Below are 18360 nucleotides of genomic sequence, written 5' to 3' on the forward strand. Positions count from 1 at the left end.
CCCACCCAAAAGAACCTTACTTCTTAAATGGCTGAATATTGATTTTTCCACTGTATGAATATTTCACATTTTTTAATCTCTTTACCATTTGATGCACATTTGGCTTGCATTAGCTTTTTACCTTATGAATATTGCTATTATGCACATTTGTGAAGGGGCTTTTATGTGAACATATATTGTCATTTCTCCTGGGCACATCCCTACATGTGGATTAGGGTGGGTCGTAGGGAAGCTCTACATCTAACTTTCTGAGGGATGGCAGGACTACTTTCTACAGAGGCTGTACCACCATTATGAGGTTATGATTTTTTCCATATTCTCACCAACATTTGTTCTTCTCTATCATAAAAAAATTGTAGGCATTCTAATAAATGAACGAAATCTCATAGTAGTTTGTTCCACATTTCCCTAATGACTAATGACATTCTGCATCTTCTCTTATTGGCCAGGTATATATTTTTTTTTGGAGAAATGCCCATGCAAGCCCTTTGCCCAATTTAAATTTGTGATTCTGTGACTGAGTTGGAAGTTTTCTCTATATTCCATGGATACAAGATCCTTATTAGATATATGTAATTTGTCAAAAGTAAATACCTTAATATAGGTTTTGTCTTCATCCTCTTGAAAGTGTTCTTTGATGCACAATATTTTAATTTTGAGGAAGTTCAATTTGTCTGTTTTATCTTATTTATTTATTTATTTATTTATTTATTTATGTTTGTACTCTGATGTCATGTTTAAGAATTTGCTGACTAATCCCATGTCAGAATAATTGCCTCTGATGTCTCTTTCACCTCTAATAATTTTATAATTTCAGCACGTCCACTTCTGGATTCTCTAATCTGTTCCATTGATCTATGTGTCTGTTTTTGTGCCAGTACCACACTGTCTTGATGACCACAGATTTGTAGTACAACCTAAAATCTGGCATTGTGATGCCCCTAGATATGTTTTTTTTTTAATATTCCCCTGGCTCTTCAGGGTTTTTATGATTCCACACAAATCTTAAGATAATTTGTTCCAAGTCTCTGAAGAAAGTCCATGGTATTTTGATAGGGATTGCATTAAACGTGTACATTGCCCTGGGAACCATTGACATTTTCACAATACTAATTCTTCCAATCCATGAGCATGGAATATTTTTCCATCTCTTTGTGTCTTCCTCAATTTCTTTCAGAAGTGTTCTGTAGTTGTTAGGGTATAGATCTTTTACCTCTTTGATTAGGTTTATTCCTAGGTATCTTATGCTTTTGGGTGCACTGGTAAATGGAATTGACTCCTTAATTTCTCTTTCTTGGTGGGTATTTGTCGTTTCTAATGGCTGAGTAATATTCCATTGTATAAATAAACATTATATGGTCTCATTTATTTGGGGATTATGGGAAATGGTGGAAAAGAATAAAGGGGAAAGGAGAAAAATGAGTGGGAAATATCAGAAAGGGAGACTGAACAATAGAGACTCCTAACTCTGGGAAACAAACTAGGGGTGGTGGAAGGGGAGGTGGGTGCAGAGTGGGGGTGAATGGATGATGGGCACTGAGGGGGGCACTTGATGGGATGAGCACTGGGTGTTATTCTGTATGTTGGCAAATTGAAAACCAATAAAAAATAAATTTATAAAAATATTTATCTTTCTTCAGTCTCATTGTTAGTGTATAGAAATGCCACTAATTTCTGGGCATTGATTTTGTATCCTGTCATGCTGCCAAATGCTGTATGAATTCTAGCAATCTTGGGGTGGAGGCTTTTGGGTTTTCTATGTAGAGTATCATGTCATCGGCGAAGAGGGAGAGTTTGACTTCTTCTTTGCCAATTCGAATGCCTTTAATGTCTTTTTGTTGTCTGATTGCTGAGGCTAGGACTTCCAGTACTATGTTGAATAACAGTGGTGAGAGTGGACATCCCTGTCTTGTTCCTGACTTAGAGGAAAGGCTCCCAGCGCTTCCCCATTGAGAATGATATTTGCTGTGGGCTTCTCGTAGGTGGCTTTTAAGATTTGAGGCATGTTCCCTCTATCCCTACACTCTGAAGGGTTTTGATCAGGAATGGATGCTGTATTTTGTCAAATGCTTTCTCTGCATCTAATGAGAGGATCATATGGTTCTTGTTTTTTCTTTTGCTGATATGATGAATCACATTGATTGTTGAGGTAAAGCTCTTGATGCATTCTTTTTCATGTGGGTATTCAGTTTTCCCATCAATATTTGAAAAAGGACTCTTTTTTCACCGTTGGATGTGGCCTTTGGGCCCCCTTGTGAAAATCGCAAGTGTGTGAGTTTATTTCTGTTTTCTTGATTCCATTCCTTTGGTCTATGTCTATCCTTGTGCATGCACAACAGTGGTCTGATTTAAAGACAGTTTTGAAACCAGGAAGTGTTAGCCCTCTTACTTTGTTCTTTCAAATGTTGTTTTGGCCATTATATGGTCTCATTCATTTGGGGAATTTAAAAAATAGTGAAAGGAAATAAAGGGGAAAGGAGAGAAAATGAGTGGGAAATATCAGTGAGGGAGATGAACATGAGAGACTCCTAACCCTGGGAAACGAACAAAGGGTAGTGGAAGAGGAGGTGGGTGGGGGCAGTTGGGGTGACTGGGTGACAGGCATTGAGGGGTCACTTGAGAGGATAAGCACTGGGTGTTATGGTACATGTTGGGAAATCGAACTCCAATAAAAAATATACAAAAAATTAAATATTGTTTTTGGCTATTTAGGGTTGATTTCTGCAAAAAAAAAAAAGTAACTAGAATTTCCATAGGATTACATTGAATCTGTATGTAAATGTAGAGATTACTACATCTTGACATTAGTAGGTCTTCCACTCCTTGATCATGGGATATCTTTACATTTAGCAGGTCTTCTTTAATTTCTTTCAACATTTTTTTTATATCTAAGGAGAATATTTTTGGTTTATTTTCCCCTAACTTCCATTTGTATGGTATACTAAATTAAATGATTTTACTATATTTTTAAAATTTTACTTATTTATTTATTTATTTATTTATTTATTTATTTATTTATGAGAGACACACAGAGAGAGAGAGGCAGACCACAGGCAGAGGGAGAAGCAGGATCCATGCAGGGAGCCCGACATGGGACTCAATCCTGGGACTCCAGGACCACGCCCTAGGCAGAATGCAGGTGGTAAACTGCTGAGCCACACAGGGATTCCTGATTTTTCTATATTGATTCAGTATTGCTACCCTGGGATACTCTCACTTGTTTATAATGTATAATCCCCGTGAAGTTCTGCTGGATTTGGCTTGCTTCAATTTTGATAAGGATTTTTGTATCTATATTCATAAGACATATTGATCTTTAGCTTAATTTTCTTGCAATATCTTTGACCCCATTTAGTGTGAAATGTACGCCATATGAAGGCCTTATGAAATGTATTAGGAAGTGGTTTCTCCTATCTACATTTTAGACTTTGAGTTGTGCATGTGTTAATTCTTGTATTCACTGGTAAAAGTCACCACTGAAACCCTCTGGTCCTGGACTTCTCTTTGTTAGAAAAGCGTTTTGACTATTGACTCCATCTGTTTGTTGTATGTCTGCTCAGATTTCCTATTTCTCCTTGAGTCAGTTCTGTTACACCGTTTCCAGGAATTGGTTCATTTCGTCTAGGTTAGCTCACTTGTTGGAATACGATTGTTCCAATATATTATGGTAATTTTTATTTCTGAAGATCAAAAGTCATGGGTCTGCTTTCATTTCTGATTTTAGAAATTTAAGTTTTCTGACTTTCTCCGCCACCTAGCCAAAGTTTATCTAGTTGATCAAACTTTTCAGAGAACTAGCTTTTAGTGTCTTTGATTGTAGTGTCTTATTCTACTCTCCTCTAATTCATTGATCTCTTCTCTAATCTTCATTATTCCATTCATTCTATTTCCTTTGAGCATAGTTTTTTATTCCTTTCTACTCTCTTTCCTAAGGTAGAAAGTTAATTATGGAATACAAATCTTTTTAAAATATTGGTGTTTATACCTATAAATTTCTGAGTCCTTCTTTCATTGCATCTCCTAAGTCTTGGGGTATAGTGTTCCCATTTTCATTAATCTCATAATACTTTGTAATTTCCATTGTGATTTCTTCTTTGACCCACTGGTGATTTAAAAATGTGTTGTTGAGCTTCCACGTATCTGTAAGTTTTCCAAATGGCCTTATGCTGTTGCTTTGTGATTTCATTCCATTTTGTTTGGAGAGCATACTTCTTATACTTTCAATCTTCTAACATTTATTGAGACTGCTTTGTGAAATAGCATACGGTCGATCCTGAATAATGTTCCATGTGCACTGGAGACTAATGTATTCTGCTATTGATGAACACAGTGTGTTCCACATATGCCTGTTAAGTATTTGGTTTATAATGCTGTTCACATCTGTTATTTCCTTACTGATACTTAGTTTTGTTGTACAATTCATTATTGAAAGTGGAGCATTGAAGTCTTAAACTATGATTTCTACATTTCTTTTGCATTCTGACGGATACCTGTTGGTAGAATTCTAGTTGGTAATTATTTTTTTACGTGGCTTCCATTATTTTTAGTCTGATAAGCCAATTGTCAATCTTACTTCTAAAGTTGATACTTTGAAGTGAATATGTCTTCTTTTTAAGATTGATTTATTTATTTTAGGGGAGGAAGGGCAGTGGCAGAGGGACAGTGTTTCAAGCAGACTGTGCGCTGAATGTGGGCCTAAAATGGAGCCCAATCTCACAACTCTGAGATCACAACCTGAGTCAAAACCAGGAGTCAGAGGCCTACCCGACTGTGCCACTTATCCATCCTTGAAGTGACTATATGTTCTATGTCAGGCTGTTTTTATATTTGTCTTTTTCTCTTGGTTCTAAATATTTTTACTATCATATGTTCAAGTGTGGTGTTCTTTCTATAAATCCTGCTTTGATTTGGTAGGGTTAATGAATCTTTAGAATAATTTCATTCATTGGCTTGAGATAATAAGTATCCATTCTCTCTTCAAGCACTGATTCAGCCTTTTCTCTCTTTAAACCTTCTTTAGGAACTCATAGAAGGGATGTCCCTACATCTTTCGTACCTAACCCTCATTTCTTGTTTTTCTATCCTTTTGCTTCTCAAAACTTGATTCTGAATATTTTCTACTGCTCTGTATTCCATTTCACAAACTTTCTTTCTAGCTATATCTAATCTGTAAACTACTTTCATTGAGTTCCAAATCTAGCCACTATACTTGTAAAAAGTTAGATATTATTCTCTTGATTGCTTTACATATCTGCGAAGTTTCTTACTCTCATCTTTATCCTCCATACATAATAATTTCCATTTAAAGCTTATTTGTGGAGGCAGCCCTGGTGGTCAGTGGTTTGGTGCCACCTTCAGCCCAGTGCATGATCCTGGAGACCTTGGATGGAGTTCCACGGCAGGCTCCCTGCATGGAGCCTGCATCTCCCTCTGCCGATGTCTCTGCCTCTCTCTTTGTGTCTCTCATGAAGAAATAAATAAATACTTTTTAAAAATAATTAAAAAGTTAATTAAATAAAAAAGTAAAGTTGATGTGTGTTAACTCCAAAAACCGAAAGCTCTTTTGTGTTTTCTATTGTTTATGATATTTTAATTTGTTTTGTAGGAACTCCTCAATCTCAAAATTCTGTCTGACATTATTTACACAGAACTTTTATAGATAGCAACTTCAGTCCAGCATAATGTGTCTGCCTCTTGAGATATATGTATTTTTGCAAGGTGTGAGAGGCACTGGCACTCAGATCACATCGTAATACACTTTCTTGATTGAAATGGCTAGAAGCTTGGCTGCATAGCTACTCCTGATTTATCTCACTCCTATGATGTATCATGATTGGATGCTATGACCAAACAGAGTCAGAGTCTTGCTCTGCAAGACAGGCAAAACCTCACTGGTTAGCCACCTAGCCTCTAAGATTCCTCTTCAAAATTGGCTTACATCTCAAGGGAAAAGGAAGTTCCCATAATGAAATACTTATGCCTGTTTTTTATATCTAATTTTCTTTAATAAATCTTCTGCAATCCAGTAACTCTCTTATACCTTCAATCAGATTTTTTTTTCAGTATTTATCTTTTCAAAATAGTCTTCAGCAGGAAGTTTAGCTTGACCCACTTAAACTGCCTATACTGGAGTAGTAATTCCATGGTGAGGGCTGAGGCTCATGCCATCCCACAGTAATGAAACCTCTCCATGGCCACTTTCAAGATTTTGTACTAGAGGGATTTAGGGGTGGTCTGGAGACCCAAGCCATGCTCTTCACTGTGTTCTTGGCCCTGTACATGGTGACTATACTGGGCAACTTCCTCATGATCATCTTTAGCACCCTGGATGCCTGCCTACACTTCCCAATGTATGTCTTCCTCAAGAACCCCTCCTTCGTGGACTTGTGCTACTCATCTGTCATTGCCCCCAATGCACCGGCCAACTACTTCTCCTCATCCAAGGTCATCACCTTTACAGAATGTGCCACCCAGTTTTTCTTTTTATCCCTGGTGGCTACCACTGAATGCTTCCTCCTGGGTGTTATGTCCTACGACCACTTCATGGCCATTTGTAGACCCTTGAGCTACCCTAGCACCATGTGCCAGTCTGGCTGCACTCGCCTGGTGCTGTGCACCTACTGTGGAGGCTGCTTCAACTCTGATGCAGAGAAGCTTCACATTCAACCTCTCATTCTGCAGCTCCAACTGCATCAACCACGTCCTCTGTGATGTGCCCCCTCTGTTCCAGATCGCCTGTGGCAACACGGCCATCAATGAACTTCTCTTGTTTGGCATCTGTGGGCATCTGTGGGCTCAGGAGCTGGGAGATGCAAGGTCTTCTCCACCTGTGGCTCCCACATGACTGCAATGACCCTCTTTTTTGGGACCGTCTTTGTAATATATACCCAGCCAGGAGCAACTGAGTCCATGGAGCAGGGCAAGGTGGTCTCTGTCTTCTACACGCTGGTCATCCCAAAGCTCAATCCCCTCATCTACAGTCTGCAAAACAAGGATGTGAAGGAGGCTGTGTGGAGGCTGGGCCAGAAACACATGGCCACGTGAAAGATGTGGTGAAGGGAGTCTGAGAGTTCTGGAGGCTAGATGTAGGGGATGGTGTTTGCCAGGACTCAGGTGTTTAAATTTTTAAATAACAGGAAGCAATTTCATTCATGCCAGAGAAATAAGCTTTAGAGGGATGCTGTACCTAAAATCAACAATAATATATTGTTTCTTATAAATTTATTAAAATTGTACATCCTAGGATAAGTGACCTTTTCAGAGTACAGTTTTAAAAGTGAGTCTATCGAAAGATGAATGGATAAAGAAGATGTGGTTTATGTATACAATGGAATATTACTCAGCCATTAGAAATGACAAATACCCACCATTTGCTTCAACGTGGATGGAACTGGAGGGTATTATGCTGAGTGAAGTAAGTCAATCAGAGAAGGACAAACATGATATCTTCTCATTCATTTGGGGAATATAAATAACAGTGAAAGGGAGTAGAAGGGAAGGGAGAAGAATTTGGTAGGAGATTACAGAAAGGGAGACAGAACATGAAGACTCCTAAATCTGGGAAGAGAACTAGGGGTGGTGGAAGGGGAGGAGGGTGGAGGGTGGGGGTGAATGCGTGACGGGCACTGAGGGGGGCACTTGATGGGATGAGCTCTGGGTGTTATTCTGTATGTTGGCAAATTGATCACATATAGAAAATAAATTTATTATTAAAAAACTAATAAAAATAAAAGTGAGTCTTCAGTTAGGAAACGACCTGAGGGTTACTGGACAGAAGGTCGTTGGGGCATGGGATAACTGGGAGATGGTCATTAAAATATGCGTGTGATGTGATGAGCAGGGGTGGTTATATGCAACTGATGAATTTCTGAACACCACATTTTAAACAAGATATAGTAATAGTAGGCTAATGAATCATGTTTTAAAAAATGTGCATTCCTAAATAGGCATTCACATAGTGAAATGAGGATGTCTTAATCCCCTTCACAACAGAACACTGAAGACACGGAATGAGAATGTCACTACTTACAAATGTGACAATTGCACAGTATACGGTAAAAAGATTAAAAATGCCAACACGATGTTGGGTGTGATCATATTTATCTAAAAGACAAAAACAAATTGGGACACCTTGGTGGCTCAGTGGTTGAGCATAATGTTCTATCCCTGGTGTCCAGGGATGAAGCCCATGTGGGGGCCCCTGGAGGAGCCTGCTTCTCCATCTGCCTCTATCTCTGCCTCTATCTCTGTATCTCTCTTGAATAATAAATACAATTTTAATTTTTTTAAAATTTATTTATGATAGTCACACACACAGAGAGAGAAGCAGAGACACAGGAAGAGGGAGAAGCAGGCTCCATGCACCGGGAGCCCGACGTGGGATTCAATCCCGGGTCTCCAGGATCGCACCCTAAGGCCAAAGCTAAACCACTGCGCCACCCAGGGATCCCCTAAATACAATTTTAAAACAAGAAAAAACAATTAAGTAAAAGACACAAGTGCCCCCAGGCCAACATCTCCCCAACAAGTGACGTGTGGAAACCCCAGAACTCCCACAGGGCTGGGACAGTGATTGACGTAAACAGAGGGGCATCCTCACTGCATGCCAACACATTCTAAGTGCTTGAATTTCTCAAACTTATTTTGGTTCCATGATTTAGAAAAGCAACCTCTTCCTGATCCTTCTGCAGGAACAGAAATGTATTCACGGAGGTGTTCTTCCACTTCTGAGTCAGACTCTGCTGAGGAGCTGCAGGGAGACCAACGGAGATGATCCCAGAGAGGACTGTTTTTTCCTGACAGATCATTTCAGCTCGTAGATAATGATACAAGGTGAATGGGAAAGGGGTGATGAAATGGCTTTGGGCTCAGGAGTTCACACCTGCCTCCACTGGGAGGACAGTCAACTCAGGGCCACAGCGAGGCTATTAGAGTTTATGATCTTCTTCTGCTCACCCCCTGGGGAGCACAGAAACGTCTGGATTTTGGTGCCTGGACAGGTAGAGGAGGGCAGGTCAGACAAAGCTTGGTGACAGGAGAACCCAGGAGAACCAGGAGTCCCAGAGCACTCCAGAGACCAGAACACAAACAAGCTCACCTAATTGGGCATTTAAGGCTCCAAATCCCAGCCTTGCAGGAGGAGAGACCTTCCCAGCACAGTGACCCCAATGTGCAGGTCCTTGCTCTGCTGCCTGGATGATGCAACAAGTCGTGGAAACTGAGGTGAGCTGAGACCCTTCCCTCCCACGAGTCAACCAAGATCAAGGAGTCTATTGAAGACTGAACCTCAGGTATCCACCAGACTACCTGAGTCCCTGAGGGTCCTCCCCTGCCACCTCCCCACTCTCTCTTCATTGCATGGGAGACATTAATGAAGGAAGAAGGGTGAGAGTTCTCCTGCTGACGTCGTCATCATCAGCACGGATGTGAGCCAGGAGCTTGGGAGACCCTGGGAGAGCAGGTGCTGGCTGTGTGATCTTGAACAGTCATGACCCTCACCTGGAAGAAGTAAGGGTCAAGGCAGCCATCCCTCAGGGCTGCCAGGTATGAAGGACACCATGTGTGTAAGGGAGGCTTTAGAGCTAAGGTAGACAGTAAGCACTCAGGGCTTGCCTCAGCAGCTGAAGGGGTGACCCCACTCCTGCCCTGGCCAGCACTGTCTTGGACTTCAGGGTCATTCCAGCTAAAGAACCCGGTTTTCATTGTAAACAGAGATCACAGCACCAGGCTCCCTCGTGACCTGAAGTGCATTTCTCAGGCTCAAATCAGTAGGTCACCAGAGTACTGAGCACACCCTTCGAAGGGACATGGCCACAGGGATGCAGAAATACTGTAGACCAGGGCCAGCCCTGGGAGCTCATGGCTCTGTAAAAAGGCCGACTTTACAACAAACAGTTGAAATTTGATGGGACACAGGCAGTGAGGGGGGCATGACCAGGCTGCTGATGGCACAAACAGGAAACTGTCACATCAGAGAGTGACAGAGAGCCCATTGAAGATGAGAGCTGGTCACACACTAAAGTTGGATGGAGGTAGACAGACATCATGACAGATGGCGAGAATCAGAGAATCTCCGAGTATGATGTCCCTGTCTGGAGCTGAGGGTTCCAGTCCCTTTTGGGTTCCTCTCCAGGATCCCTCAGCTGGTGGGGAAGCTGTCACTCATTTGCATTAGGGAGCAATATGACATGAGGGAGGATTTGGTGACTCTGCACAAGGAGCTCTGTTTGGGATACAAAGTAGGGAATGGGCAGGCTAGAGCTCATTATGAAACCATTGCGACCATTCACATGAGACATGAGAAGGGTCTTGAGTTGACAGGTGTGGTGGAGGCAGGGGGTCAATGCAGATTTTCAGGACACAACCCAGGATGATCAGGGGAGAGGGAGACGGGTGTGGTGTGGCTCCTGGTGGTGACCTCCTCCACCTGGACCTGAGCAAGCAGTTTTGAACAGGATGACTTGGGTCCTTGAGGACCAACTGCCTTTGGATATCCAGGCTTTGAGAGTGAGTGACCTGAGCCTGACCTGTGATGAGCAGCTGTTCTCAGGCTGCGGTCCATGGTCAGCATCATGCTGCTTCCTGTTTACGCAGTCTAGTTCTAGTTCTAGTCTAGTTCTTGTCTAGTTCTAGTCTAGTTCTAGTCTAGTTCTTGTCTAGTTCTCCGCCAGGCAACAAACCACAACTCACTAGTGCAGCTATGGTCCTAACGCTGCCGAGAACAGCCTCCCTGCGGTCTCCCTGTGCACCTGTGCGCACTTCCAGAGGGAAAGTGAAGACCCGGGTGAGGAACAGGGATCCTCCACATCAGTAGAAAATGACAAATGTGTCCTGATTTACACTCCCTTCCAGTGGCTCCCGTCCACAACACCGCTGGTTACTGCCCCTCTGCTTAGTTTGAGACATTTGGGCGGGTGGGCAGGAGGACGTTTTTAACATGGGAACTTGCTTTCTCCTGATGATTAGCAGGATTATGCACATTTTCAAACGTGTACAGCACATCTGGCTCCTCTCCTCTGTGTGTCACTTCCTTGACTCTCTTTATTATGGATGTTCTCAAACACTCAGACATGGAACTAGAGCAATAATGGATTACCTATTTGCACCAACCAACTTCAATAATTATCAGTCTACAGTTAATCATATCTAATCCCTCTCAACAGTGACTTTAAACACAACTTCAGTTTAACTATTCTCCACAAAGAAATTAATATTATCCTTAATATTATAAAAGTTCCATTTAGTGCTTTAATTGTCCAGATTGGCTCATGTTTCCTTTATACTTTGTTTTGGAACAGGATTCAATAACATCCATCCACTGTTCTCTGATGCCTCTAAAGTCTCTCATTCACTGGCTGCCTGTTCCTCTATTTTCTTTTTTTTTAATAATAAATTTATTTTTTTATTGGTGTTCAATTTACCAACATACAGAATAACATCCAGTGTTTATCCCGTCAAGTGCCCCACCTCAGTGTCCATCACCCATTCACACACCCCCCGCCCTCCTCCCCTGCCACCACCCCTAGTTCATTTCCCAGTGTTAGGAGTCTTTATGTTCTGTCTCCCTTTCCGATATTTACTACCCATTTCTTCTCCCTTCCTTTCTATTCCCTTTCACTATTATTTATATTCCCCAAATGAATGAGAAGATATAATGTTTGTCCTTCTCCGATTGACTTATTTCACTTTCAATATTATTACTTCAACTTTTTTATTGAAGAAAACTGGTTTTTTATCCTGCAAGCTTTTCACACACATCACAGGTGTTGCTGATGCTGTGCCTGTAGTGTTGATTAGCATATTGTGTTGCTTCTTACATTCTGGGAAACTGGTAGGTCCTAGAGGCTCAATCTGACTTACAATTGATTTTTGGTAAGAATATTTCATAACTATTGTGTGTACTTCCCCTCTGAGGTCCACCTGGCTGCATCTCTTGATTAATATTAACAGTGGTCATTAATCTTACCTAAACTGGATGTTTCATTAGGGGTTTATAAGATGAGAATACTCATATTCCGTATTTCAATCTTCATTTATTAGTTGCAATATTCTAAGGGAAAAATCCTTAAACAACTCTTTCCAGGCAGCCTGGGTGGCTCAGCAATTTAGCACCACCTTCAGCTCAGGGTGTGATCCTAGAGACCCGTGATCGAGTCCCACGTCGGGGTCCCTGCATGGAGCCTGCTTCTCCTTCTGTCTGTGTCTCTGCCTCTCTCTGTCTATCATGAATAAATAAATAAAATGTTTACAAATAAGAATTGAGAAATGGGTGGGAAATATCAGAAATGGAGACAGAACATGAGAGACACCTAACTCTGAGAAACGAACTAGGGGTGGTGGAAGGGGAGGAGGGCAGGGGGAGGGTGTGACTGGGTGGCGGGCACTGAGGGGGGCACTTGACGGGATGAGCACTGGGTGTTATTCTGTATGCTGGCAAATTGAACACGAATAAAAAATATTTTTATTATTAAAAAAATAAGAATTAAAAAATAAACAATTATTTCCCCACTGTGAGGGTCATTGTGTGGATTCCCTCAGCATCATCCTCCAAAGGAAGACAATGAAGGGGTTTTCTTCTTCAATATTATGAACTCATGTATTTTTAGAATGGTTGATGTGCTTCAATTAAATTCTCTCAGTTTAAAATGCTGGTGAATATTCTAGAGTCTTGCCCATTAAACATTATTTTTAATATTTTTTAATAATAAAATATTATTCGGCCCCTGGTTGAGTATCGCTGATGTGTGAGTTCATTTCTGTATTGTGATTCCATTCCTTTGGTCTATGTCTATCCTTGCGCAAGCACAACACTGTTCTGCTTCAAAGTCAGTTTTTAAGTCAGGAAGTGCTAGCCCTCCTACTTTGTCCTTTTCAAATATTGTTTCAGCTATTTAGGGTCAATTCTGAAAACAAGACAAAACAAAACAAAACAACCCCCCCTGCATAAAAAAACAGGGAATTGGAATTTCCATAGGATTACATTGAATCCGTACATAAATATGGGGAGTACTACATCTTGACATTAGTAAGCCTTCCAGTCCATGATCATGGGATATCTTTACATTTATGTATGTCTTCTTTCATTTCTTCTAGCAATCTCTTGTACTCTTCCTGTATCTACTAAGATGATCATGTAGTTTTTTTCCCCTTAATTCCATTTGTATGGTGTATTACATTGAGTGACTTTTGTGTATTGACCTGTCTTTGCACTCCTGGGATAACTCTCACTTGGTTATGCTGTAGAATCCCTGTGAAGTTCTGCTGGATTTAGTTTACTTGGACTTGGATAAGTATTCTTATATCCATAGTCATTACAATTTCATACGTAGCTTCATTTCCTTGCAACAACTTTGACTCCGTTAAGTGTGAAAACAAAACAGGCATTATGGAATGAATTAAGAAGTGTTTTCTCCATTGAAAGATGAATGAAGAAAGTCGATGGTATTTTGATAGGGATTGCATTAAACGTGTAAATTGCTCTGGGTAACATTGACATTTTCACAGTATTAATTCTGCCAATCCATGAGCATGGAATATTTTTCCATCTCTTTGTGTCTTCCTCAATTTCTTTCAGAAGTGTTCTATAGTTTTTAGGGTATAGATCCTTTACCTCTTTGGTGAGGTTTATTCCTAGGTATCTTATGCTTTTGGGTGCAATTGTAAACGGGATTGACTCCTTAATTTCTCTTTCTTCAGTCTCATTGTTAGTGTATAGAAATGCCACTGACTTCTGGGCACTGATTTTGTATCCTGCCACGCTGCCGAATTGCTGTATAAGTTCTAGCAATCTTGGCGTGGAGTCTTTTGGGTTTTCTATGTAGAGTATCATGTCATCTGCGAAGAGGGAGAGTTTGACTTCTTCTTTGCCAATTTGAATGTCTTTAATGTCTTTTTGTTGTCTGACTGCTGAGGCTAGGACTTCCAGTACTATGTTGAATAGCAGTGGTGAGAGTGGACATCCCTGTCTTGTTCCTGATCTTAGGGGAAAGGCTCCCAGTGCTTCCCCATTGAGAATGATATTTGCTGTGGGCTTTTCATAGATGGCTTTTAAGATGTCGAGGAAAGTTCCCTCTATCCCTACACTCTGAAGAGTTTTGATCAGGAATGGATGCTGTATTTTGTGAAATGCTTTCACTGCATCTATTGAGAGGATCATATGGTTCTTGGTTTTTCTTTTGCTGATATGATGAATCACATTGATTGTTCTACGAGTGTTGAAGCAGCCTTGTGTCCAGGGATAAATCCTACTTGGTCATGGTGAATAATTTTCTTAATATACCGTTGGATCCTATTGGCTAGTATCTTGTTGAGAATTTTTGCATCCATGTTCATCAAGGATATTGGTCTACAATTCTCCTTTTTGGTGGGGTCTTTGTCTGATTTTGGAATTAAGGTGATGCTGGCCTCATAGAATGAATTTGGAAGTACTCAATCTCTTTCTATATTTCCAAACAGCTTTAGTAGAATAGGTATGGTTTCTTCTTTAAACGTTTGATAGAATTCTCCTGGGAAGCCATCTGGCCCTGGACTTTTGTGTCTTGTGAGGTTTTTGATAACTGCTTCAATTTCCTCCCTGGTTATTGGCCTGTTCAGGTTTTCTATTTCTTCCTGTTCCAGTTTTGGTAGTTTGTGGCTTTCCAGGAATGCGTCCATTTCTTCTAGATTGCCTAATTTATTGGCGTATAGCTGTTCATAATATGTTTTTAAAACCGTTTGTATTTCCTTGGTTTTGGTAGTGATCTCTCCTTTCTCATTCATGATTTTATTAATTTGAGTCTTCTCTCTCTTCTTTTTAATAAGGCTGGCTAATGGTTTATCTATCTTATTAATTCTTTCAAAGAACCAACTCCTGGTTCGGTTGATCTGTTCCACAGTTCTTCTGGTCTCGATTTAGTTGAGTTCTGCTTGAATCTTTATTAACTCTCTTCTTCTGCTGGGTGTAGGATCTATTTGCTGTTTTTTCTCTAGCTCCTTTATGTGTAAGGTTAGCTTTTGTATTTGAGTTCTTTCCAGTTTTTGAATGGATGCTTGTAGGACTGCTTTTGCTGCATCCCAAAGATTTTGAATGGTTGTATCTTCATTCTCATTAGTTTCCACGAATCTTTTTAATTCTTCCTTAATTTCCTGATTGACCCTTTCACCTTTTAGCAGGATGGTCCTTAACCTCCACGTGTTTGAGGTCTTTCCAAACTTCTTGTTGTGATTTAGTTCTAAGTTCAAGGCATTATGGTCTGAGAATATGCAGGGGACGATCCCAATCTTTTGGTATTGGTTCAGGTCTGATTTGTTACCCAGTATGTGGTCTATTCTGGAGAAAGTTCCATGTGCACTTGAGAAGAATGTGTATTCAGTTGAGTTTGGATGTAAAGTTCTGTAGATATCTGTGAAATCCATCTGGTCCAGTGTATCATTTAAAGTTCTCGTTTCTTTGAAGATGTTGTGCTTAGAAGACCTATCGAGTATAGAAAGAGCTAGATTGAAGTCACCAAGTATAAGTGTATTATTATCTAAGTATTTCTTCACTTTGGTTATTAATTGATTGATATATTTGGCAACTCCCACATTCGGGGCATATATATTGAGGATTGTTAAGTCCTCTTGTTGGATAGATCCTTTAAGTATGATATAGTGTCCCTCTTCATCTCTCACTACAGTCTTCGGGGTAAATTTTAGTTTATCTGATATAACGATGGCTACCCCTGCTTTCTTTAGAGGACCATTTAAATGGTAAATGGTTCTCCAACCTTTTATTTTCAGGCTGTAGGTGTCCTTCTGTCTAAAATGAGTCTCTTTTCTCCGCATCCTCTCCAACATTTGTTGTTTCCTGCCTTGTTAATTTTCCCCATTCTCACTGGTGTGAGGTGGTATCTCATTGTAGTTTTGATTTGTATTTCCCTGATGGCAAGTGATGCAGAGCATTTTCTCATATGCATGTTGGCCATGTCTATGTCTTCCTCTGTGAGATTTCTGTTCATGTCTTTTGCCCATTTCATGATTGGATTGTTTGTTTCTTTGGTGTTGAGTTTAATAAGTTCTTTATAGATCTTGGAAACTAGCCCTTTATCTGATATGTCATTTGCAAATATCTTCTCCCATTCTGTAGGTTGTCTTTGAGTTTTGTTGACTGTATCCTTTGCTGTGCAAAAGCTTCTTATCTTGATGAAGTCCCAATAGTTCATTTTTGCTTTTGTTTCTTTTGCCTTTGTGGATGTATCTTGCAAGAAGTTACTATGGCCGAGTTCAAAAAGGGTGTTGCCTGTGTTCTTCTCTAGGATTTTGATGGAATCTTGTCTCACATTTAGATCTTTCATCCATTTTGAGTTTATCTTTGTGTATGGTGAAAGAGAGTGGTCTAGTTTCATTCTTCTGCATGTGGATGTCCAATTTTCCCAGCACCATTTATTGAAGAGACTGTCTTTCTTCCAATGGATAGTCTTTCCTCCTTTATCGAATATTAGTTGCCCATAAAGTTCAGGGTCCACTTCTGGATTCTCTATTCTGTTCCACTGATCTATGTGTCTGTTTTTGTGCCAGTACCACACTGTCTTGATGACCACAGCTTTGTAGTACAACCTGAAATCTGGCATTGTGATGCCCCCAGATATGGTTTTCTTTTTTAAAATTCCCCTGGCTATTCGGGGTCTTTTCTGATTCCACACAAATCTTAAAAAAATTTGTTCTAACTCTCTGAAGAAAGTCCATGGTATTTTGATAGGGATTGCATTAAACGTGTATATTGCCCTGGGTAACATTGACATTTTCACAATATTAATTCTGCCAATCCATGAGCATGGAATATTTTTCCATCTCTTTGTGTCTTCCTCAATTTCTTTCAGAAGTGTTCTATAGTTTTGAGGGTATAGATCCTTTACATCTTTGGTGAGGTTTATTCCTAGGTATCTTATGCTTTTGGGTGCAATTGTAAATGGGATTGACTCCTTAATTTCTCTTTCTTCAGTCTCATTGTTAGTGTATAGAAATGCCACTGACTTCTGGGCATTGATTTTGTATCCTGCCACGCTACCGAATTGCTGTATGAGTTCTAGCAATCTTGGGGTGGAGACTTTTGGGTTTTCTATGTAGAGTATCATGTCATCGGCGAAGAGAGAGAGTTTGACTTCTTCTTTGCCAATTTGAATGCCTTTAATGTCTTTTTGTTGTCTGATTGCTGAGGCTAGGACTTCCAGTACTATGTTGAATAGCAGTGGTGAGAGTGGACATCCCTGTCTTGTTCCTGATCTTAGGGGAAAGGCTCCCAGTGCTTCCCCATTGAGAATGATATTTACACTGTTGGTGGGAATGTGAACTGGTGCAGCCACTCTGGAAAACTGTGTGGAGGTTCCTCAAACAGTTAAAAATATACCTGCCCTACGACCCAGCAATTGCACTGTTGGGGATTTACCCCAAAGATACAAATGCAATGAAACGCCGGGACACCTGCACCCCGATGTTTCTAGCAGCAATGGCCACGATAGCCAAACTGTGGAAGGAGCCTCGGTGTCCAACGAAAGATGAATGGATAAAGAAGATGTGGTTTATGTATACAATGGAATATTACTCAGCTATTAGAAATGACAAATACCCACCATTTGCTTCAACGTGGATGGAACTGGAGGGTATTATGCTGAGTGAAGTAAGTCAGTCGGAGAAGGACAAACATTATATGTTCTCATTCATTTGGGGAATATAAATAATAGTGAAAGGGAAAATAAGGGAAGGGAGAAGAAATGTGTGGGAAATATCAGAAAGGGAGACAGAACGTAAAGACTGCTAACTCTGGGAAACGAACTAGGGGTGGTAGAAGGGGAGGAGGGCGGGGGGTGGGAGTGAATGGGTGACGGGCACTGGGTGTTATTCTGTATGTTAGTAAACTGAACACCAATAAAAAAAAATAAAATAAAATAAAAAAAAATGAGTCTCTTGTAGACAGCAAATAGATGGTTTCTGCTTTTTTATCCAGTCTGAAACCCTGCGCCTTTTGACGGGGTCATTAAGCCCGTTCACGTTCAGAGTTACTATTGAAAGGTATGAGTTTAGTGAAAAAAAAAAGAAAGATGAATGGATAAAGAAGCTGTGGTCTATGTATACAATGGAATATTCCTCAGCCATTAGAAATGACAAATACCCACTATTTGCTTCGACATGGATGGAACTGGAGGGTATTATGCTGAGTGAAATAAGTCAATCAGAGTAGGACAAACATTATATGGTCTCATTCATTCAGGGAATATAAAAAATAGTAAAAGGGTGAAAGGGAATAAAGGTGAAAGGAAAGAAAATGAGTGAAAATATCAGTGAGGGTGACAAAACTTGAGAGACTCCTCACTGGGAACAAACAAGGGGTAGTGGAAAGGATGGTGG

At 40.4% G+C, this 18360-nt stretch overlaps 1 pseudogene; it reads left to right on the forward strand.

Moving 5' to 3' along the window:
• The first annotated feature begins 6161 nt into the window (after positions 1-6161).
• Positions 6162-7044, forward strand: LOC144296569 (olfactory receptor 9S13-like; annotated as a pseudogene).
• The last annotated feature ends 11316 nt before the right edge of the window (positions 7045-18360 follow it).

This window comes from Canis aureus, chromosome 24, assembly GCF_053574225.1.
Source record: "Canis aureus isolate CA01 chromosome 24, VMU_Caureus_v.1.0, whole genome shotgun sequence".
In the NCBI taxonomy this organism is placed as follows: Eukaryota; Metazoa; Chordata; class Mammalia; order Carnivora; family Canidae; genus Canis; species Canis aureus.